Source organism: Macrobrachium nipponense, chromosome 34 (genome assembly GCF_015104395.2).
Source record: "Macrobrachium nipponense isolate FS-2020 chromosome 34, ASM1510439v2, whole genome shotgun sequence".
Lineage (NCBI taxonomy): Eukaryota > Metazoa > Arthropoda > Malacostraca > Decapoda > Palaemonidae > Macrobrachium > Macrobrachium nipponense.
The window spans coordinates 1,976,704-2,000,466 of record NC_061095.1 but is presented as its reverse complement, the minus strand read 5'-3'; the positions used below and the strand labels follow the sequence as shown (position 1 = coordinate 2,000,466).

The 23,763-nt window shown below is 39.4% G+C and overlaps 1 pseudogene; it reads left to right on the top strand.

Annotated features, from left to right (window-relative positions):
- The first annotated feature begins 9,966 nt into the window (after positions 1 to 9,966).
- LOC135207747 (probable 4-coumarate--CoA ligase 1) lies at positions 9,967 to 23,007 on the top strand (annotated as a pseudogene).
- Positions 23,008 to 23,763: the final 756 nt, after the last annotated feature.

The following is a 23,763-nucleotide window of genomic DNA, read 5'->3' as shown; positions in this document are numbered from 1 at the left end:
CTTTTTGATGCAGGAAATTGACTTATAAAATGTGTGGCGAAAAAGATGGACTTATAGTGGACTGTATTATATGCTTAACGTTGTTACTTGGTCAAAAACCGCTAAAAGCCTTACGTAACAACTCCACAAAACTCCCTTTGCGGTTTCTAAATTACGGGGAGATATCTCTCAATCCAATTCATTATTAACGAGGATAACACACCAATATCATTAATGAATAGTAGCACAATTAAGTACTTTCACTTACTGAGCAGTCCTTGTAGACATGAACTCAGATCATAAATCGCTACACGAGATACGACGAGAGGTACGTGCCTCTCTCTCTCTCTCTCTCTCTAAATGTTGCGAGTACTCACAGGTTGATTTTCAGACCTTAGAGGACCGCTGTGTTATCTCGTTTCTAAGTTATTTGCATAACCTTAAGATATGAACACAATAAAGGTTTATCAGATCAATTCATATTCACCATCCACAAAACTGAAACATAGGAAAAATGAAATAAAATCGAAGGATATTGAAACGCATTTGATAAACGTAAAGTTAAAATTAATTTAATAACTAAAAGTTAAACATATCAAAGAGTAACAACACATAAGTGACAAATGAAATTAATCACTCAAGGGGAATTGTAAATCAATGGCACTCAAATGAACCAAATTACGACAAAATTAAAAGAATCAGGGCAATCGCCCTTTCTAAATCCACCACACACACACTACAACACTAGATAACAGGTCACCTCAAAAGTTGAGCCAAGAAGCTGTTCCGTTCCGTCCTGCATTCGGGTTTTGTTGGGGGAAAAGAGACAAGTTTATTCAATTACCACGAATGTAGAACTGACGTACAAGGTTTTCATGAACATAAAAAACTCTACAATAGTTATCAACTTCGTTGTCAAAAATAAATTCCACCATATTAACTAGTTGTGCAACTTCAACATGTTTATTAAATGTAGTGAATTAATTGGGGTGTGTGTCAATACAGTTTTGGGCGATATCATGCCCATACAGTGTACTACGCACATACGCATACACACCCCTAGAGGGGCACGCAAAGGAGCGTTCAGAGGGGCGAACTACTACCCTTTTTTTCCCCTCCCGATCCTTTGACCTCTCCTAATGGCTTCTCTGGCGAGAGGCACAAACAAGACTCAATGACACCAACTCTTACCATACGTAATATGCGCAATACATTCACCAAGAACAACTTTTCACATACATAAAGACAAATGAATTATCATAACTAAAAACAGTAATTATACTTCGTTACTAAAACGTCTACTGAACGTTTATAGTCAAAAGACTACGTCTTTGTGTAAAACCATCTTTTCGGTGCTAACCGCACCACAGATTCTACGTACTAGAACATAGCAAAATCAGATAAAATAATGTTAAGAGTGTCATTCTCGAATAGATGTGGTTCTTTCACCCTTATTATGTCATGCAATGTAGACGTACATATCTTTGCAAATATATGGGCATGCGAATGCATTTGGTTTTCACATGAATACAAATACAGTAACATAGTTCCTGTCTGTCGATTACCTGACAGACGGCAATACGCAGTGAAAATCAATCAATAATTTCTTATGAGACAGACACTAATAACTATAATAAAAGACAAATAGCATGGAAACAAGTGAATACTCAAAAATATTAGAAAATAAAAATCGTTGTGAGAGGAATTCCTCACAAAATGTATCAAAATAGATAAATTGGATTTTCGGCTTCTCACATAGGTTTTTGGTTTTTTCCTTTTAAAGATAAAAACTTAATGGGATAAGTTTCAAATTGCACTTAAAAACAAAGATAAACAGGATTTTTTCTTCAATTTTCTCTTTTTTGATGAAGGAAATTACTAAATCAAGATTGATTTGGATTTTTATTTCTCACAGGCCTTTCTTATAGATTTTTCCTTATAATGATGAAGTGGGTGTCCTGTTAAGTTTTCTAATTGCTTTAAAAATAAAAAAAAAGATAAAAAGATTCCTTTCTCCTTTGATTTAACCCTTTAACGCTGATTGGACGTATTATACGTCAATATAGTCGCTGGGTGCCGATTGGACGTATCGTACGGTCGATATAAAAAAAGTATTTAAAAATTCGCGGAAAAATACTTATAGGCCTACCAGGCTAAAACTTTTGAATCAAGCGCCTTGGGGGATGCCAGGAGTTCACGGGACGGATCAAAGCTGTTGTTTTATTGTTACAAGCGTGACCCAGGTGCACATGCGCAAAATGCCTCCTTCTCGCATCAGCCAGCATCAGCGACGTGTCGTCCGAGAGCGATCTTTTGCCGCAATCGTGTTTTGCCAAACTTGTGCGAGAGTTTGAGTATTTGTGGCGGTACAAGACGTACATAGAGATGTCTCAACAATGTATGGAGCGCGAAAAGCGCGTTTTACCCGTCGGGAGGGATCATGTAAGACGTATTTTGGACTTGGATGCTGGCGAGGAACCAAGTACCCATGATGACCTTGCACCTCAACGCTGTTCCGTGCTGCCTCGTGTGGACGAAAGTGCTCTAGGACCACAACGTGTGTCTCGTGTGCCTTTAGTAATCCCTAGGAAGTATTGGGGTGTCCCTAGGGGCATTCGTAGGCATTTGGGAGGCCTCCAACCAAAGGGCATTGACGACTACTTATTAGAGCTCGATTGGAAGCATGTCGCAAGTCCTCATTTTGATGGCGGTTGGTCATCTAGTGATGAGGACATCACTCCAGATGTTAGTGATGGTGAATATTTGCCCCCAATGTCCGTTTGAGGGTCACATCCCGAAAGTGAGCTCGAATTTAGTGGTTTTAGTGCGTATGAGGGGGAATCTGAGGAGGAGGAGGAGGAGATCGTGTCGTCTAGTTTTGTCGCCGATGACGACACAGAAAGCGAGGGCCTAAGTGAGGGAGATGGGCCAGTGGGGGGGTTTTGAGTGCGAAACCGTGCCCGAGCATGTGCGTGTGCGCGCGCATGGGCACGTAGAAGGTCGGAGCGTCGCACCAGCCCAAGGTGAAGGTTGGTCGTCTGAGTAGCGACGAGGGGTGGTTGGAGGACCCCACCCCACCCTAACATGCACCCATTCACGGCAGCACCTGGGCTCACCGTACCTGTTCCTCTCACTGCTCTGGGGTTCATTCAGCGGTTCTTTACGTGGGAATTGCTGGAATACCTGGTAGCAGAGATGGTGGACTACGCTTGGTACTGCCGTGACGAAATACGGACGACATTGTCATATCGCTGGTGGGGCTGCAACCTCACCGACATGGCGCATTTTTTGGGGCTCCACATTTTTTTGGTATAATGCTTGCTGCCGACGTCAGGCAATATTGGAGGCGGAATTTTGTTTTAAGTACGCCCAATGTGCCCGGCGTTATGCCCGTGATAGTTTCCAGGCGTTGGACAGGTATTTCAATGCCTTCAACTGAAGGCTCAATACCCCGGAGTAACCCGATCGCCTCATCGTTAAGTCCGCACCCAGTGTTGGGGAAGTACATCATGAAAACGGTGCAAAAATTCTTCCGCGGTTCCTTGGCAAGAACCTTTCTTTTGGAATGAGGTGATGATGGCCTTACCAAAGGACGGTTCTTAGCATTAAAGTGTATTAACCCCAAGAAGCTGAAAGAAATATTGGAGTGTGAAACTTTTTTTTATTATGGAGTCAACGCTGGATACGTTGTGGACTTTTCGGTGTATTCCGGGTTCTCTCCACGCTGCGTGAACACTGTGTTCAGTCTTGTGGATCGTTTCCGTAACCAAGGATACCACCTGTTTATGGATATTATTATAACTCGGTATCCCTGACCCAGGAACTGTATGAAGCAGTGTGCAAGTCAGTGGTACCCTATTCGGTGGTGTGTGGGGCCTGAATGTCCTCAAGAGGTTTGCTAGCCATCCGCAACATGGGCATGGCAAGAGGAGAGACAGAGTGGCAGCGGAAGGGAGCTTGTCTTCGTCATCTGTTGGAAGGGGGTCGACTCGTCCCCATGATTACAACGAGTCATAAACCCCATCCAAGAGGAGATCGTGCAGCGGAAGAAGACACGTCGGCAGGGCCGAGTTATGTATGAGGAGTTTCGTGTCGAGCGGACTACTGTCATTGGGCACTACAATAGGCACATGGGAGGAGTTGATCTCTTTGATCAACTCATCCAGTATTATCCCTTTGCCAGGAGAACCAGGAGAAGGACACAGAAACTCCTCAAATACATTCTTCAGTTGGCCCTCCAGAATCCCTACATCCTCTACTGTGGGTAAAACAGTCCCGATCTCTGGAGTTGTCCCACATCCAGTTCCTCGAGGTAGCCGGGAATGCCTCATCCACTTTAATCCCGATGAGTGGCCTTCCATCACTGGCCCCCTGCCCCGAGCTACAGATCTGCCCTAGGAGAGGAAAGGGGCAGCTATTAGGAGGGCCAACTTCAGTCGTCCTGCTCCTACTGCTGCTGCAGCCGCCCCTGCTGCCGACACCCCTGCTGCCGCCGCCCCGCTGCTAACGCCCTGCGCCGAGGACCCTGTGCCGCCGCCCCTGCTGCCGATGCCCCTATGCCGCGACCCCTGCTGCCGCCGCCCCTGCTGCGCGCGCCCCTGCTACCGCCTGCTCCCACTGCTGTCGCCGCCGCCCCTGCTGCCGATGCCCCTACTGCGCTGCCCTGCTGCCGACGCCCCTGCTGCCGCGCCAGCCCCTGCTACGCTGCCACTGCTGTCGCCGCCCTGCTGACTGCCGCCGATCTCAGAATGACTTCTCGTCAGATAGCGGACCCTGTGTGTCGGCTGCAGCCAGGAGATCACACATTGGAGAGCTCCTACAAGGGCGCAGGCAGAAACGGTGCCGGGTGTGCCATATGAATGGCAGAAGGAGAGACACCCGTTCTTCTGTCGCACCTGCAAAATAGCTCTTTGCAGGTTCTGGGGAGTGTGACAGCAAATACCACAATGCGGTCTTTTATTGAAGTGTGCCTGACGTACCGACAGCGGAGGGCACACGGGGCCGCCGAAGGGCGGTGGCCCATCAGCAGTAAGGCGCGTGTCTCCCTCCTCCACCTGTACCTCGTCATGTTGAGAGGAAAAATGCAAGACTCTTCAATGGAGGATGGGAGAAAACAAGAACAGTACGAAGAGTCAGGATTACGACGTGAGTATTCTGCAATTTATTTTATATTTAGTTTAATAATTTATTACAAGTTTTATATATCTGTATCTATTGATGCATTTACATGTATTTTCAATGATGCAAAAAGAAAAGTTTCACCTGCATTCCTTTTAGTTATGTATTCGTATCAGAATAGAAAAATGTTAATATATATATATATATATATATATATATATATATATTATATAATATATATATATATAATATATATATACCGTAAAACATATAGATATATTATTATATATATATATATATATATATATATATATATATATATATATACGTATATATATATATATATAATATATATATATATATATATATATATATATATATATAGATATACATAGTATATATATATATATATATATATTATATATATATATATATATATATATAATATATAGGTATATATGTAAGGCCTAGGGTTTTTGATTAATAATATATTGTCCATGTGTTATCAGTGACATATGGAATGTGGAGAAACAGTGCAGAGGTAACGACCTGAGAGTAGCTGACAATGAGATTCTAGGGGGGTGGCGTGAGATAAAAATGATTAGTTCGACAAGTCAATGCACGACAGTTTTATGAACTCTTCTCAAAGTGCCTTTGTGAAAAACTGGATGCAGCTAGAACCGTGAGGCGCTATCGAACTGTGTGTTCGTATGTGCGTGTGCGCCTCTTTCTGTTAAGAGTGTCATACCCAAGCCTATGGGGGGATTTTGAGAGGGCTTCAAGTCACAGGCAAAGATGCCGTGGCGTTGCGCGGGGGAGTTTTTTATTAACAGTGTTTAAAGTGTCCGGTTGTTTGGGTAAGTGTTGAAGTGCTTTAGCCAAAGAGTGGCTTATTATCTGTTTGACATTTTTGTGATGATATCCAATGTTTAAACCTCTGTCTGTCAATCTTGTGTGTGTACTTACCGGGATGTGTTCTGTATCTTTGAAACAGACGGTTCTGGAATGCCGGGGGACAAAGGATTCCAAGAGGGGTGTAGACTTTTTGGTGACCAGACATGTTACATTACGGGGTTTTTTGAGTTGGTCTGTAAGACTGGATTACTTGATTGATTGATTTATTTATTCTTGTTAATAAACATTAATGTTATGATGCGACTCTCTCATTTTCATTACCTGTTAGAATGGAGAGAAAGAGCTAGAGAGAGAGAGAGATTCCTTGGAGAGAGAGAGAGAGAGAGAAAGGCTGTGAGTAATGCGGTGTGTGGGTCTGCCTTCCGCTCGTGTCTCACGCTTACCTTATGAATAATGGGGGGGGAAATCCCCCCATTTACATATATATATATATAATATATATATATATATATATATATATATATATATATATATATATGTCACTAAGAGTTATATTATTACAATATAAACAACTTTTGCCCCCTCCCTATGAATCATGTGATTAAAATTATTAATGTGTAAAAACAAAGCATTCGACATTTGTCCTGTTCTCACACTATATCTGTGTTGTTTAATTCTGGTGTCCAGTCCCTTCCCAGATTGTCCGAGATAAAAACACTTGCAGTTCATGCAAGGAACCCCGTAAATGCAGCCTGAGAAACTTTGGGAGAATTCCTTATTAGTATGTTTTTCAGTGTATTTGAAAATCTAAAAACAACACTAATATTAAAATTCTTGCAAAAACTTGGAACCCTCCGTAAGAGGTCATTATATGGTAAAACGAGCACATTATCATTATTAAAAGCCATTCTCGGAGTTACAGAATAAAAAGTTTTTTTGTGCTTTTTGTATTTTAATTTTTCCGATATGTTGAAAATATTTTCAAACTCTTCCTGAAGAAATTCCGGGCTGCAGATACGTAAGGCTCTTAAAAACATGGAAGAAAAGGTAGCATTCTTAACTTAATTGCTATGGTTAGAATAATAGTGAATGTATGAATTTACGTTTGTAGGTTTTCAATACACTGAGTATTTGAAGCCATTTAGGGTACGGTGAACATTTACATCCAAAAATTAAAGACAACCATCACGTTCTTCTTCACAAGTAAAATTAATGGAAGGTACCAAATTGTTCAGTTTAAAGAGAAATGCATTTACATTTTCGGTTAGGGGCCGTATGCATATCTAAACCACAGAACACCATAAGGCAAAATATTAGGTAAAAATCTTGTTTCAAAAAACTCCATATATAAATTACTTAAAACAGGCGAAAGAGGATTTCCCATTGCCATACCAAACTTTTGTGTATAGAATTTGTCATCAAAAGTAAAAACAGAATCACAAATGCAGAGTTTAACTAGTTCTAAATATTTTGAGTGGACAAGGGTAAATCATAATTATCTAAAAATTCAGCTAAATATTCAAGCAAGTTATTTATAGGTACTTTTGTAAACAGAGATACATCAAAACTAATCATTTTAAACTTAAAATTAATAGTTGTGCTATTAGTTTTTCTATCAGATCTACATTATGTTTGATATTAGAATTCGAAATGCTTCCTACTAAAAGTGAAAGAATCTTAACCAGCCATTTTGAAAGCTTGTAAGTACATGACCCAACAGAACTGATAATTGGTCTAATGGGGTTACCAGGTTTATGTGTTTTAACAAGACCATACAAGTAAGGTAAAGTTGGAGATATTGTTAGGCCCCGTCCACACGGTCGAGCTTTGGTCGACGAACTTTGTCCGATGTGACGTCAGAAGCGGAGAAAACAGCGGGAAAAGTCAGAAACTTGACCGCAGTTTCTCCGCTTCTGACGTCACATCGAACAAAGTTCGTCGAGCAAAGCTCGACCGTGTGGACGGGGCCTTACAAATTGTTTAATCAAACCTTTATTATTTTTTAAAATACTTTTGACCTTATTAAAATGAGAAAGCACACGTTCAGATGGATTTCATGTCAGTAGATCATAGGTATTAACATCACTCAGCAGTAGGTACAGTTTATCTTTGTAATCTTGCTTATTTAGAATAACCATTGCGTTAGATTTATCAGCTTTCGTAAAATGGAGTTCGTCATTGTTTTTCAGTTTTGTGTACACTTTTAAGAATCTTAATGGTACATTTGAATAGGAGGGGAATGAATTTACACCATAGATAAAACCTTTAACAAGATTAAGATTGTCATCAGATATATTAACAAATTTTTCTAAATTACGAAAGGCTTCAGATATACTAACATAGTCATGTCTTTGTAATCTTGCTTATTTAGAATAACCATTGCGTTAGATTTATCAGCTTTCGTAAAATGAAGCTCGTCATTGTTTTTCAGTTTTTTGTACACTTTTAAGAATCTTAATGGTACATTTGAATAGGAGGGGAATGAATTTACACCATAGATAAAACCTTTAACAAGATTAAGATTGTCATCAGATATATTAACAAATTTTTCTAAATTACGAAAGGCTTCAGATATACTAACATAGTCATGCGTAGTGGGTGTTACAGAAAAACTCCGACCATACCCGAAAGCAGGTAAGGTTGACTCATCAAGATTGTAATCAGATAAATTAATTACAAAATCCGAATTAGCATCACGTGTCCATTTACTACTATCAATTAACAGATATAATTTATGGTTGAGGTTCTTTTCCAGCTTTCTCCTTCTATAGCGTAGTCTTCTGTAGCAATGGTCGAAAATAATTTGCTTCCAATCATCTGGTATGGCATTGGATAGGTTTCGTTTCTTCCTCCTCGAATTTCTGTAGGCCTCTCTGACTTCGATTCTCTTAATCTCGATGTTCTGCAACAAAATAATACGATGGAACGACTCAAAAGGTAGGTCACCAAACTGAAGGAGTCTCCTTGGCAGCATAGATCGTGGAAGGACTTGTTCTTCTAAGCACCTGCTGAGGAAATAAAGGCGAAGTTTCTGTGGTAAGGGGGGGGGGGGGGGGGGGGGGGGGGGGGCGATCAAGGCAGAGCGAAAACCATACACCAGCGGCATCAGAACAGGAAACAGACGTCGAAAGTCGAAGAAACTGCGAGTGGTCTCCATAATGCTTATATGTCACTAAATAGCGTGTGACAATATATTTACCTAAGGCCACAGGAGAAATAAAAGAAGGAGTACCGAGCGCTTCCGTGTTATTTCAACACATTTTCGAGGTACAATGCTAAAAACACAGAGAACATCTAACAAAGTAAACATAAAAACTGAAAAAATTGAAAAACAAGTATTCAGTCCGGTTAAAACCAGAACAGCAGGTACAGAACAGCTCAACAGGTGATTAAAAAGAAACAACCCTACAAATCTCGTTAACAACAAATGGATCCAGTTTGTGCATAACCTGGCTTACATTCATTAAGTCACTGTGATATTTGATAAAAGCAGATTTAATAATATTCCTACGAGTTATATTATTACAATATAAAACAACTTTTGCCCCCTCCCAATGAATCATGTGATTAAAATTATTAATGTGTAAAATCAAAGCATTCGATATTTGTTCTGTTCTCACACTATATCTGTGTTTTTTAATTCTGGTGTCCAGTCCCTTCCCAGATTGTCCGAGATACTTTCTTTCTTATCTGGGTTGACCGATTATCTACCTGGGGCGACCTATTCTCTACATGGGTGGACCTAGTCTCTACCTGGGCGGGCCTATCCTCTACGTAGGTGGACCTATTCTCTACATGAGTAGACCTATCCTCTACCTGGGTCCACCTAGCTCTGACGAAACGCAAACTAATAATGCAGTGTGCTTCTTGAAATGGCGCCTAGAAGGAAAATAAGAGTGAAATAAAGTACGAGAATTAAAGATACTTGGAATCTACGTAGCGCAGGAGGCGAAGCGGAGAAGTAGCCTAGTTGGTACCTGATTAATTTGACAATTGGGCAACTCTGAGGAATTAAAGCGGGCCGAAGGTCCCGCGTAGGCATCTTAAATAGTCTGGACAGGACCGTAAGATAAAGACAGCAGCTTCTGTGTCAAGGTAGGATAATAATAATAATAATAATAATAATAATAATAATAATAATAATAATAATAATAATATAAGCCCTCCACTGGAGCCTGTGCAAGAAACACCAGCTACCACCAACCTGAAGGAGTGATGGAAAACGATCAGGCAAAGATCCTCTGGGACTATGGTATCAGAACAGATAGGGTGATACGTGCAAACAGACCAGACGTGACGTTGATTGACAAAATCAAGAAGAAGGTATCATTCATTGATGTCGCCATACCATGGGACACCAGAGTTGAAGAGAAAGAGAGGGAAAAAATGGATAAGTATCAAGACCTGAAAATAGAAATAAGAAGGATATGGGATATACCAGTGGAAATTGTACCCATAATCATAGGAACACTAGACACGATCCCAAGATCCCTCAAAAGGAATCTGGAAAAACTAGAGGCTGAAGTAGCTCCAGGACTCATGCAGAAGAGTGTGATCCTAGAAACGGCGCCCATAGTAAGAAAAGTGATGGACTCCTAAGGAGGCAGGATGCAACCCGGAACCCCACTCTATAAATACCACCCAGTCGAATTGGAGGGCTGTGATAGATCCCCCCACAAAAAAAAAAAAAAAATAAAAATATAATAGCTATCAAGTCGAATAGGATGACTATGATAGAAAAAATGATAATAATAAATTTGTCGATGCAGCGAATTTGAAAAAAAAAATGCCAATAAGGCTTGGAATAATTATATATATATTTTCCTGCTGATCACCTAATTAATCGACAATTCTCATGCTGAATGGGCAATGGTAAGAAGGGGGAGGTGGGGGTGGGGGAAGGGGTGGTTATCCTTAACATTTATTTGACTTTTGAATCTCCTCTCCGTCAGCCCGGAGAATTAAACTGGATTATATAGCTCTCCTTATGAATCTTGAGAGACTAGTTTCTCATTGAGAATACTACCAAAGGTGGCTGGAAGCAATCTCTTATTATTATTATTATTATCATTATTATTATTATTATTATTATTATTATTATATTATTATTATTATTATTATTATTATTATTATATTATTATTATTATTAGTTAATTTTTTTCTCTTTTATAGTGTGGGTTCCGGGTTGCATCCCGCCTCATTAGGAGTCCATCATTTTCTTACTATGTGTGCCGTTTCTAGGATCACACTCTTCTGCATGAGTCCTGGAGCTACTTCAGCCTCTAGTTTTTCTAGATTCCTTTTCAGGGATTATTATTATTATTATTATTATTATTATTATTATTATTATTATTATTATTATTATTATTATTATAAATGCCTGTGTGCTGTCGATAAGTCAGAGGAAATAAACCTAAGACAACTGAAATCTTTGTCCTTAGGAAACCTGATATGCTCTCCAGTTTCGTAAGGAAAGGACGATAATCCTCACTTTATTATTCCTGGACTAGTGGGACGCCTATAAACACCAGCCATACGCAAGGAAGTTAAGCCTATATATGTGTAGGATCCAAGCATGGTGGGTGGGGGGGGGGGGGGGGGGGGGTGGGGGGGGGGGGGGGGGAAGGTATAGCTACTGCTTCCCCGGGGCCAGGCAGTCAGTCTTCGGCGGTGTCAGGAGGTTCAGAGTCGGCAGCTTATTTATTTCAACAACTTATCTTTTTTAGAGAAGAAACATTCAAAAGATGAAGGATGCTGAATGGAACAGGATCTGGCAAAAAAACCACACAGACAAAGTCACGATCTTTGTAGGTCTTGTAATCAGTGTAAGCACGACAAAAAACAGCAAAATTCATCACGGGAATATCGTAAACATCGGTGGAGTCAGAGTTACAAACTAACTATTCGGGGCGCAGGGGGGGTGGGGGTGGGGGGGGGGGTGGGGGCCGGAGGAGGTGGTGGGTGGGGGGAGGACTAGAGGAGTGCATGGGTCCAGTTTTTATGCTACTATCTCTCTCTCTCTCTCTCTCTTTCTCTCTCTCTCTCTCTCTCTCTCTCTCTCCACCACACAAGAAAATATGCAGACAATCTGTCCTTGCCGAATATTATCAGTTTTGTTTTCTCCCTATGTGAAAGGGGCTGTGGGGGAGGGGGGGATTTACACCCAAGGAAAGGTCACTAACAACAGAGACTGTTTGCATTATGAAAAGCATCGGTAATAATACGTAGAGTCATTGCACCGTTGCAACCAAGAGGTCAGTAACCTTGTCCCTACAAATAGATGAGAATCAAATTAATGAAACAGTAAATAAACTTCAATTAATAAATAATTACAAAGATTTCAAAGATGGTTTCCCAAGCCGCTTTGTCAAAATACCAAAACCAACAAAACAGGTTTCAAAAAGGGTCCAGAGTCTAGTGCCTGTGATGCATTCGTGTCTTTCCATTTGTACCACTGTGTCTAAAACAATACTAGCTCGTCGAAGAGACGAACGAAAGCAAGGGACGTTGTAGGACGTGAGGACTTTCTTCCGAAAAAATTGATACAATCGCCAAGAAAGTCGTATTTAAACCCAGGAAGCAGCATAGAGTCTCATAAGAACGAGTACCGGGGTAGAGAGGGCTGCGCATTTCGTACCCTAGAACGAATTCGGTAGACCAGGCCGAAATTAATTCACTCGAATCGAACAACGAGTGGCGAATCTTTAATGAAGAACCGTCAAGGGCGAGTGAATGACGTAGAGACAAACCAGAAACACAGAACGAAACTGGATTGGTATACTCAAGTAGAAGACAAGTCGATATCTGGTTCTCTAAAACAGCTACAACTATCGCCGCTTACGTTACCGGTGGAATCAGGATCCAGCGTCAAAATTATAATTATCATTATTCAGGAGATGACAACCCTATTCATATGGAACAAGCCCACCTCAGGGGCATAAGGTACTTGAATTTCCAGCTTTCGTAGAATATATGGTGCTCATTAGAAAGCGAGAGAAGATAAAGAGAGATACGGAAAGGAGAGATGCCACTTATCAAAAAAAAAAAAAAAAAAAAAAAAAAAAAAAAGATAAATAAATGGATTGAAAATGTATTCAAATGCATCAAGGTAGTAATGCACTGTATCTTTGCTTAAGCTTTTGAATTGTAGTTACACGACATCCTCAGGGTGTGCTACTAGAAACAGTGCTCACTTCGTGAGAAAAGTGATGGACTCCTATAAGGAGGCAGGATACAACCCGGAACTCCACACTATATAAGCCACCCAGTCGAATAGGATGACTGATAGACGCCATAATTTAAAAATAAATAATAATAATTTCATCATTATTTTCAGTGCTGAATGACTTCATAGGTTCCAGCATTTGGCCTTAGACCCTAATTTTACATTCCAGTTCCAAATCTTGAATTTACGCAACCATACTCCTCTTATGTATAGTATCTCACACGGACACCAGGTGGCACAAAGCCGTCTAATCACGTGGACAAGGCAAACAAGATAATCAGGAACCACAGAGGTCTCCCAATTTTGGTAGGCCCCTGCCTGGGGGCGACGGTTACTATCAGAGAACCATTAAGTGTAATACTATCAATACTGTTATCAGTGATATTGGAAATGATAGTGATGGAGGGATGGGAGGTGTTGTGTTTGAATATCATGATGAACTTTGATTGGCTGTTTTGGTGTGTTGTTGGATAGGCCTATGTCTTGTTTGATTACATACATACATGGAGGCATACATGCATACCATACATATATCAGGGACATACCATGTATACATCATCCAACTTCCTGATGAATTTTCTTGTAAAAATAAATAACAGAAAATTCCTAGAATTTTCACTGGTTGAAAAACCTCTCTCTCTCTCTCTCTCTCTCTCTCTCTCTCTCTCTCTCTCTCTCTCTCTCTCTCTCTCTCTCTCTCTCTCTCTCTCTCCTCTCTCTCTCTCTCTCTCTCTCAAACCCCCCCCCCCTCTCTCTCTCTCTCTCTCTCCTCTAAAACACTAGTCCCGTTGCATTTAGATAATTCATATTGAACAAATTCACATACATACAATCCTTTACATACAAATGCAAGATACTCTTTCCGTATTCACAGTAAAAAAATATTAAAAATCGTTTGTTCAAATTTGATAAAAATGTTTAACTGTATTTTCGAAATGTCACAGGTAAAAGGAGAGACTGAACTGGTCAGGTAGCCAAACCCAATTCTCGGTGGGCCAGGTACGATTCAGGGGGTACGGATGGGGACAGGTGTGACCAGCCCATGTCGGGGTATATTGAGATCTCTCTAGAACATTAAATTTCTGGACGTTTTGTAATCATTTTCGCTTGCTCGGGGAGTAAGCCTACAAATTACTTTGTTGTTGCTGTTGGGGGTAGGAAAGTCCTATGGAAAGCTTAAAAAAGTTCTGGAAAAGCCTAAAATATGTCTGGAAAAGCCTAAAAAAGGTCTGGAAAAGTCTAAAAAAGGTCTGGAAAAGCCTAAAAAAAAGGTCTGGAAAATCCTAAAAAAGGTCTGGAAAAGCCTAAAAAAGGTCTGGAAAAGCCTAAAAAAGGTCTGGAAAAGCCTAAAAAGGTCTGGAAAAGCCTGAAAAAGGTCTGGAAAAGCCTAAAAAAGGTCTGGAAAAGCCTAAAAAGGTCTGGAAAGGCCTAAAAAAAGGTCTGGAAAAGCCTAAAAAGGTCTGGAAAAGCCTGAAAAAGGTCTGGAAAAGCCTGAAAAGGTCTGGAAAAGCCTGAAAAAGGTCTGGAAAAGCCTCAAAAGGTCTGGGAAAAGCCTCAAAAAGGTCTGGAAAAGAAAAGTCTGGAAAAGCCTAAAAAAGGTCTGGAAAAGCCTTAATTAAATGTCTGAAAAGCCTAAAAAAGGTCTGGAAAAGCTAAAAAAAGTCTGGAAAAGCCTAAAAAAGGTCTGGAAAAGGCATTTCAAGGTCTATAAAAGGTCTGGAAAAGGTGTTTCACGTCGAGTTAAAGGTTACAGGAATTCAAGGATAGGATACTTATGATTTATCTATTAGAATGACACTGTAAAAAAATAAAAATAATGTACATGTTAAACAGCACAGAACAATCATTTCTAATAAAACAGCATATAAATTGGAGGTCGCATTATGCCTTGTATATTTATATTTTGCTCCTCTTGTAAAGAATCGTCGTCTTTATCTATTTCCAGGTACATTATTTCATTCACGAAAAGGTTTTCCTGTCCAGGTACTACAGGGGCGTTTCGGAATCCGTCGCCAAGAGGATAATGAAATAACGAAAGCAAATCCTACGATAAAAGGGACCTTAGGCAGTTATAATATAATCAATCTTACCATAGATGGCTCCCTTAAAAGGTATGGTGTCTGAAATAAATTATCCCTCAACTGAACTATAGTGTTAGGGTTATTGGATGTTTTGAGATGAGTGAGAGATTTGAGAGAGAGAGAGAGAGAGAGAGAGAGAGAGGAGAGAGAGAGAGAGAGAGAGGAGGAAGTATTCTGTTAATCATGTAGACCTTTAAAAAGAAAGAAAAAAATTCTTTTTAGTTACATGGAGAGAGAGAGAGAGAGAGAGAGAGAGAGAGAGAGGAGAGAGAGAGAGAGAGAGAGAGAGAGTAATTCGCAATAGTAAAATAGAAAATGACAGATAACTCTCAAATGCTGAGAATAAAATGAAATAGATAAAATTCAAGGCAGATTATCTCGACTTAAAAGGAAATATTTCTAAAAAAAAATCTATACATATTACTTCCTCATGTTACAGGATGCGTTGTAGGACCCGAAGGAGTGGTTAGGTGTCCTTTCCAGGACTCCTCGCCCGAGATTCCTCAAGGATCTATAGCCATGCACATCATGAAGAGGCTTGAAGAAAATGGGAATAAAATTGCTCTGGTAAGTTTGGGCGAATCAACAAAATAGGACTCTCACTTCCTGTTCTTCTTTTTGTGGATTATATTTTCACTCTACGAGGAAAGCGATCCATCAAGGGACTCAGCTTTGTAAAATTGAATATTCGAGAGTCTCTGTTGACAACAGCGTAGGCCTAGAACCTTCAAAATCTAATTATTTACTCACCAAACTGATATTTAGGTCACAAACCTTTTTTTCTTAGTTTGTCCACAGTGCCAGTAATGAGGTTAAGGATTAGTAGTGGTAGTATGCGGGATTTGCCTTTGAAAGGGCTCCCCTGCACGTTCTACTATAGTAGTAGTGTTAGCAGTAGAACAAGGCAGGATTTGCCTGTCAAACGGCTACGCCATGTTCGCACAAACTCATTGCATTCATGATCTATTTCTCCCCTAGACGGACGGTGTCACCGGCGAGCACCTGACTTCAGCGGCCCTCCATCGGCGCTCCCTGAGAGTGGCTTCTGGTCTGAGAAGGAGAGGGTTCCTTCAAGGGGAGGTGTTGTGCATCATAGCGCTCAATGACATGAACTACCCGGCAGTGTTCTTGGCCACTGCCCTCAACGGGGGTGTGATGGCACCTCTCAGCCCTGGGTATAATGAAGGTCGGTTATGAGGGTACACACTCTGGCTCTATTGTCTTTGTGATATATAGGTGGGATGACGTTTTGTCATCAAACGAGCGAAAGATTTTTTGTTTTTTATGTTTTGTTTGGTAAGACTAATTGTTTTTCAGCTAACCTTGGAAGGTGTGTGAAGTGTTGCATGTTGTGTGCTAGATAAGAAATATCATTAATAATTTACCCTAAATCCATCACAAATTAGCACATGTTCTCCGAAGAAGTTGATAACTGTCAAGAATATAATTGACGAATTTAAAAGTTAACTGGCCTATATCTTGCCTAATTACATAAATACTAGTACTGCGGCCAACGAAGAATTGGCGTAGTCTTAATCATTGTTCGTTATGGAAATATTGCCATATGTAGGTGCCAGATTATTTACTTAACAATACATAACATGTCCTTTCAAAGGTGCTATACTTGAAATAAATTACATTAGAATTGAGTAGACTTATTCAACGCATTAAAGATAATTATTTTGCAAAGTAAGGAAAGTATATACCGATAGGTCCAAGATTTCTAATTTTATTCTCAACTCTAGCTTCGTGACAACATACCTAAGCATTTTGAAGTTGGCTTTGCTGACGCTAGAGTCTTGACTCAACGTATCTTACTGCATTGGGTGGGGTGTTGTCATTTCGTCTCCTACAGGCCAATAAATAATGAAATAAATATATCAAGGCGTTAACATTCTTTGAAATGATGTTTAATTAAATAATTTTGTCCTTTGATCAATAAAATAATTTGCATGACACAGTGGGCCTAAATTGGACTTCTGATTTTCACAACATGATCAGCCTAGGTCTCTTTTCAGCAGTATACTCTCTCAGGATACTGTAATATGAATGAATATTTAAATCGACAATATTTATATTAATCTGCTTTATTTGATTATTCTCGTTATTCTTGTTTTCTTAGCCATGTTCGCCTTTCTTCTTATCCTTTTCAGAATTGCTTAACATAATTTACTCAGACCTAGCTATTCAAAGTCAAAAAGCAATCATAAAAAATCAAACGAATATAATTCAGTCTTTTATTTTTTATCGAATTCCTTGCATATCATCCTGTTTCATTTGGACACGTTGGAAAGCTGCAGGAGTCAAAACTGACGAATACATTAAGAAAGACTTACGTTCATTAAAGTTTCTTAGGTTGATCTTTCTGTAGCTATTCATTTCTTCTGAATAGAAATTAATTAAAATTAGTATCATATGTATACCTAGACCTACTACCGTAAGCATATTATAAGTAGCTGAAAGGATAAGAAATATGAAAGGTGATGTTCTCGTTTTAAGTATATTTCATAATTTTTTTTTCTTTTTTCAAGAAAAACCTACTGCTTTAATCAAGGGTTGCTCTTTGACGGCTACAACAATCATAAAGGGTGTAAACACGAGAGTATGCACATATTTTGGGGAATGAAAGATAAAGTTTCTTTTAACAGAAAACATTTTATAAACATGCATTTTATTGGCGTCCGTTGTCGGTGCGGGAATTTTTAAAATAACTGTTATCATTGGTAATGCTTTCACGCGATGGAGTTCGTAGCGAGAAGTCGGATCGAGTCGCCTGAGATGTAGAAGAGAGCGTGGAAAATGAAGTGCAATAATTGTCTCTCGCTCATCGAGGGATGTTTCTTAGACCGATAAATGACACATTGACATTAGATTCCCTTGCGCATAACGACATCAAAAGCAATAGAGTGAGGTCGCATGGTTCACACTCTTAGGTTATCGTTTTTTTTTTCTTTTTGTTTTAAAATTTGATAGCATTTTGTGAGATTCCAATGTTTTCTGTAAAAGATAACAAATGGAATAGTTCAACTACCTTCAACTAAATATTGAAATGAAAATGTAAGGACTATGTTTATGCGATAGTACTAGTGATAGGTGTCTCCTATCTATTTGGTAATGAATATCAGTGGTTGTGATATGACGTTTTTTATCACTTCGTTTCGTTCACGTCAATTTTGCTAATTGGAAAATAGTTCTATACAATAACATAACATAATGTTCTAAAGATATTAGTGACTGTTTTTAACGTCATTACATATGTTTTCTTACATCTTTGAACAGAACAATAGATAAATAATGGCATGAATCGCGTGCGTCAGCAGGTGAACGAAAAATTATGAAAACTCTGCCACCAGTTTTTTGGCCGAGAGTACATACATACATACATACATAAGGAATATATCAATCAATTCTGTTTTTCCATCACAGCTGATCTTGAACCCCTACTGAGGAATTCAGGAGCCTCCTGGATCGTGGCCGGAGAGGGACCAGAAGAAAAGGCGAAAAGCCTCAAGCGAAAGAGTAGGAGGTATCAAGGCGATCTTCACCCTAGGGAAAGATGTCCAGGGATGTTCATCGTTTCAGGAATTACTGGAAGATCCAGGCGACCTCTACCTCCCCCACACGCAGGTTTGTATGAAGCTAAAGAGACCTGGGGAGGGGGGCTATGGATGGGATCAATTTGGTTGGAGAGATCACTAATGATGGTTGTTAAAGATCAACAACTCTTTGACCAACTGAGAAAGGAAACTGGAAGGATCCCTGGATGAATCCCTGGAGGGAATTCATGGAATTCTTGAAGACAGAAGTACCGGCGAAAGGATTCATACCTGTAATCGCAGTTTTCATGCTTTGGTAACATTACAATTCACGGTGCTAGGCCTGTATGATCATAAAGTCTTAGGAAGACCCAATATGCATCCACTTATATCTTATTAACTTTTTCCAGGTGGAACCTGAGAAGGACCTGATAATGCTGCCCTACTCCTCGGGCACAACGGGCGTCTCCAAGGGCGTGATGGTCACCCACGCCAATTTAGCTGCTGCATATACGTTATTCAGGTAATTATACTCTCTTTTCACATTGATGGGTAAGGGCAATGGGTGTCAATAACTGGATTGATTGACTTATTTTTTTTTTGCATCACTGACAATCCCAGGTCATAGCCTAAACTATAACTGGGTGGCAATAGGGGATTTGTAGGCACTAGGACTATGGAACAAATATGGCTCAAATGATAGATGGAAGTGTTGTAAATCTCAACTGGCGTTGCAATAATAAAGGTCTTCCAGGGACGTCAGGCAGTTGGAAACAGGAACCACAAAGTACAAAGAAAGAAAGATATATAAAGGCCTGGGCTAACTGACAGTAGTACCTCTGTGGGCCGTCGTAAACAAGAAGCTGACAAGCAGAAAAAACTATAAAACTGTCATAAATTATGACTTTACCTTCGACTCCTTCCAGGGACAAGCGAACTCTGGGACTGGGACCCGACGACGTCATCCTCCTGTTCCTTCCCTTCTGCCATTCCCTGGGCTTCATCATCATGTTTGCGTCGCTGATCAACGACTACTCGGCCGTCATGATCCCCAAATTCGCCCCAAGGACTTTCCTCCAGTTGTACAGGATTACAAAGGTGAGGCAGGTGACACTGACGGTTCATTCAGGACATGACACTCTCCATCTTTTGTTTACATTCAATCCTCACCAAATCAGACCTTTCCTCAGGTAACCTTTACCTCATTGTTCAATGTTTACCTAACCTTTTACCTCATTGTTTACCAAAAAACCGACCTTTCCTCAGGTAACCTTCATGGCATCGGTCCCTACGGTCGTCCTGTTCCTGGCCCAAGCGCCCATCGTCGACGAATACGACATCACCTCCCTCAAGGGGATGTTCTGCGGGGGCGCCCCACTCTCCGGCGACGTCCAGGACGCTCTGCAGAAGAGGGTGAGAGTTCTTCAGAAGCGACGGATATCCTGCAGGAGTTTCAGGCGTTCCTTGTTGCTTATTCGTTGCAGCGTCGAGTTGAAGCAGAAAGATAGTGAAGGGTTTTTCTTTGCCATGCATAATAATTTTGATATTATACATTAATAAAACTGATCTTAACTTAATGAACTGAAGTCCATCTTCAATTTTCCAGACTGGAGGTAACCTGACTGTCAGGCAGGCGTATGGCATGACGAATCAGTCGCTCCTGTGACCATCTGTTGCCGGAAGGAAAACAGGGTTGCGGGTCTCCGTTGGTCAGGTCACGCCTCACATGCCAGGTCAAAGTAAGGTCACAAAAAGTACATATTCATTTGTCGTACGCATCGAATGTTACTGGCATGTTTCATTAACATATTGTGTCTTAAAAGTCTGTCCATTTTGAATCGTGATAATGATAGTTATTAAACTGGCAGGTAGCTGACCTGAAGACCAGGTCTCCTTTGGGTCCTATGCAAGAAGGGGAGATTTGTGTCAGAGGACCTACCATTGTACCTGGATATTACAGGTCAGTGCAGTGAATACTTGGAAGGGTTAAGAATCCTTTAAGAAAACAAAAAAAAAAAATCTACAATATCTGAAGCCACTAAGTATTCTGAAGACTAGCATTAAGTGTTAATTCTTAAATTTTTGATGTGTTCCAATTATTCTAAAGGGCCCTTTAATGCAAAAAAAATAAAAAAAATAAATTAATAAATAAATAAATAAATAAAACATGATAAATATGTTAGCAGGATTGCATAGCTGTATATTTACAAATAAGTTAGTATGTTGGCGAGTAGTGAATACATCATACATACATACATGCATACACACACAAATATATATATATATATATATATATATATATATATATATTATATATATTATATATATAATATATATATATATATATATATTTTATATATATGTATATATATATATGTATTGAAAGATACCATCAGTCACACCACACAATTCTTTTCCCAAAAGCTGAAGATGAAAAGAAGAATTATTTCTCATCAGAATAATGAACGAATAATTTAAACATTTTAATTATTTATTTACACATTTAGCCATTTACTTATTTATTTATTTAAGTATTATCTCGTCTTCGTTTTCACAAGGAATGAAACTGCGACCTCCCGGGGCCTTCGACAAAGACGGCTGGCTCCTGACAGGGGATGTCGGCTATTACGATCCGGATGGATTCCTTTACGTAGTCGACAGGCTTAAGGAACTCATCAAGTTCAAAGGTCTGCAGGTAAGAGAATTATTATTATTATTATATTATTATTATTATTATTATTATTATTATTATTATTATTATTATTATATTATTATTATTATTATATTATTATTATTATTATTATCATTATATTATTATTAATTATTCAGCAAAACACACCAAACTGTAAAATCAAGTGGATAGTGTAGTCAGACCTCAAACTATACCATCAAAACCTCATTTCCGTTTTCTTTCCGGAATACACTGACGCAACCAGCATAGTTACTATGATTAATTTCAGTTTTTGGCAATTTATTAATTTATTTTTACATATAGCATGACTTTTGCTGATTTCCTTAAAGGGCTATCAGTGACAATAATCGATAAATGAAGACTCCGATCTGGCCATAATTATAATCACAACTGTTTACGAGTTCAGGGCGGGGGGGGGTGGGGGGGGGGGGAGGGGGGGGGGGGGAGAGAATGTTCACCAAGAATGGACATCTATAGAAATGTAGAAACAACAGTTACTGTAGCATTCATGTAGCTACGAGAATGAAACTCACCCCTTAGAAGCTGTGGACTGAAACCCTATCAATATCTCGTTTACCCATTTCACAAATGTTGCAACGAGACATTGGTTCGTGTCAATATCTCAATCCATGGGACTGTATATATCTTGCAGGTGGCACCAGCCGAATTGGAAGGGGTCCTTCTGAGACACCCTGACGTCATCGACGCAGCCGTGGTAGGACGGGAGGACGAAAGGGCCGGAGAACTTCCTACGGCCTTCGTAGTCCTGAAGAAGGGCTCTCTGGAGACGGCCGAGGGAATCATGAAACACGTCGAAGGTGAGGTCGATACAAGTGTCTCTTCTCCTCGTTTATGTCATATAAGGTCCCTACACCTTGAGAGGAGTTTCTATATATTTATAAACAAACACATACGTATGTACATACATACACTCCCTTCGAAAGGAGGCGTGAAAACGGCCATTACCTAAATAAGCATTCGAAAAGGTCACTTAAAATGGATGACATTCATTCGAATCATGCAGGTGATAAGTCTTTAGAAGCAATTAATTCACCTGGTAATTAAAGTCAGAAGATACCTTCATTAAGGGTTTTATATAATCACCTGTTACTTTGGAGCTTTCGAGGTTGTTTGTTTATTGAGATTTCAACTGGTTTTCTTTAAATGTTGTTTTGCTTATTTTTGTTTGTTATAGTTTCATATTTAGTTATGTGTCAATAATAAACAGAAAATACATATGTATATATACTACACACACATGTACATACACATAAAGTAAGGTAGAAACAGAGAGAATCAGTTAATTATTCAGGGTAACATATTCTCCTGCCAAATAAAAAGTTATCCACACACACCTATTTATAAATTCATAGAGCCATCAGCTAAAGCTGTTACTCATTCACAAACGGAAAAATTCGCGTCGTTACTCTCCATAAAATTGTAACAAGCTTAAATAAAACGTCAAATTCAATCTCCCCAGACAGAGTCAGCGACTCTTCAAACAGCTGCGAGGAGTGGTAGTTCGTGGACTCAATTCCGAAGACGGTCAGCGGGAAGATCATGAGGAAGGATTTGAAGAAGTTACTCCTCAGAAAAGAAAACGAAAGCGTCAGCGGTGCCCTATAGAAAATGGGATTATAGGCTATCAGGGGAGGAGAGCTATTCAGAAATGAAAGTTTTATTTATCCTGAGTATTTTTCTCGTTTTACATTGTTATCTTTTAATATTTTTCGTTTTAATTGTCAATATTTTACTGGCACTTGATTAGCACTTAATTAATTTCTACAATGAGCGTAAACCCAACATTAAAAGTAGGCCATTGTAAGGGGATACTATTTAAAAATGAAATATAACATAAATTACACCTTTTTTTCACACATTTACTTTCCTTATTTTTGACCTCGATTGCCAAGGATTTATTCAATTCCAATCTTAAATTGACGATTTGACGCAATAACAACCATATATCCAGTTTTAATAAGTAAAACTACGAGAAGAAATTAGAGAAAACGGGGTACGATAAGCTATTCAAAGAAAACGGAACTTGGTCTTTATGAAAGACTAACCAAACAATAACAGACTGCAGAAGAGCAGAGGAAAATAGATCACGAGTGAGAGAGAGAGAGAGAGAGAGTATTCATTAGATGCTAAACAAACTATTACGAGACTCACTGACGATTTCAAGAAAGAAACAAGGAATAAAATATAAGAGAAGAAATAAAATAAAATAATAATAAAAAATGAATGGAGAAGAGAGAGAGAGAGAGAGAGAGAGAG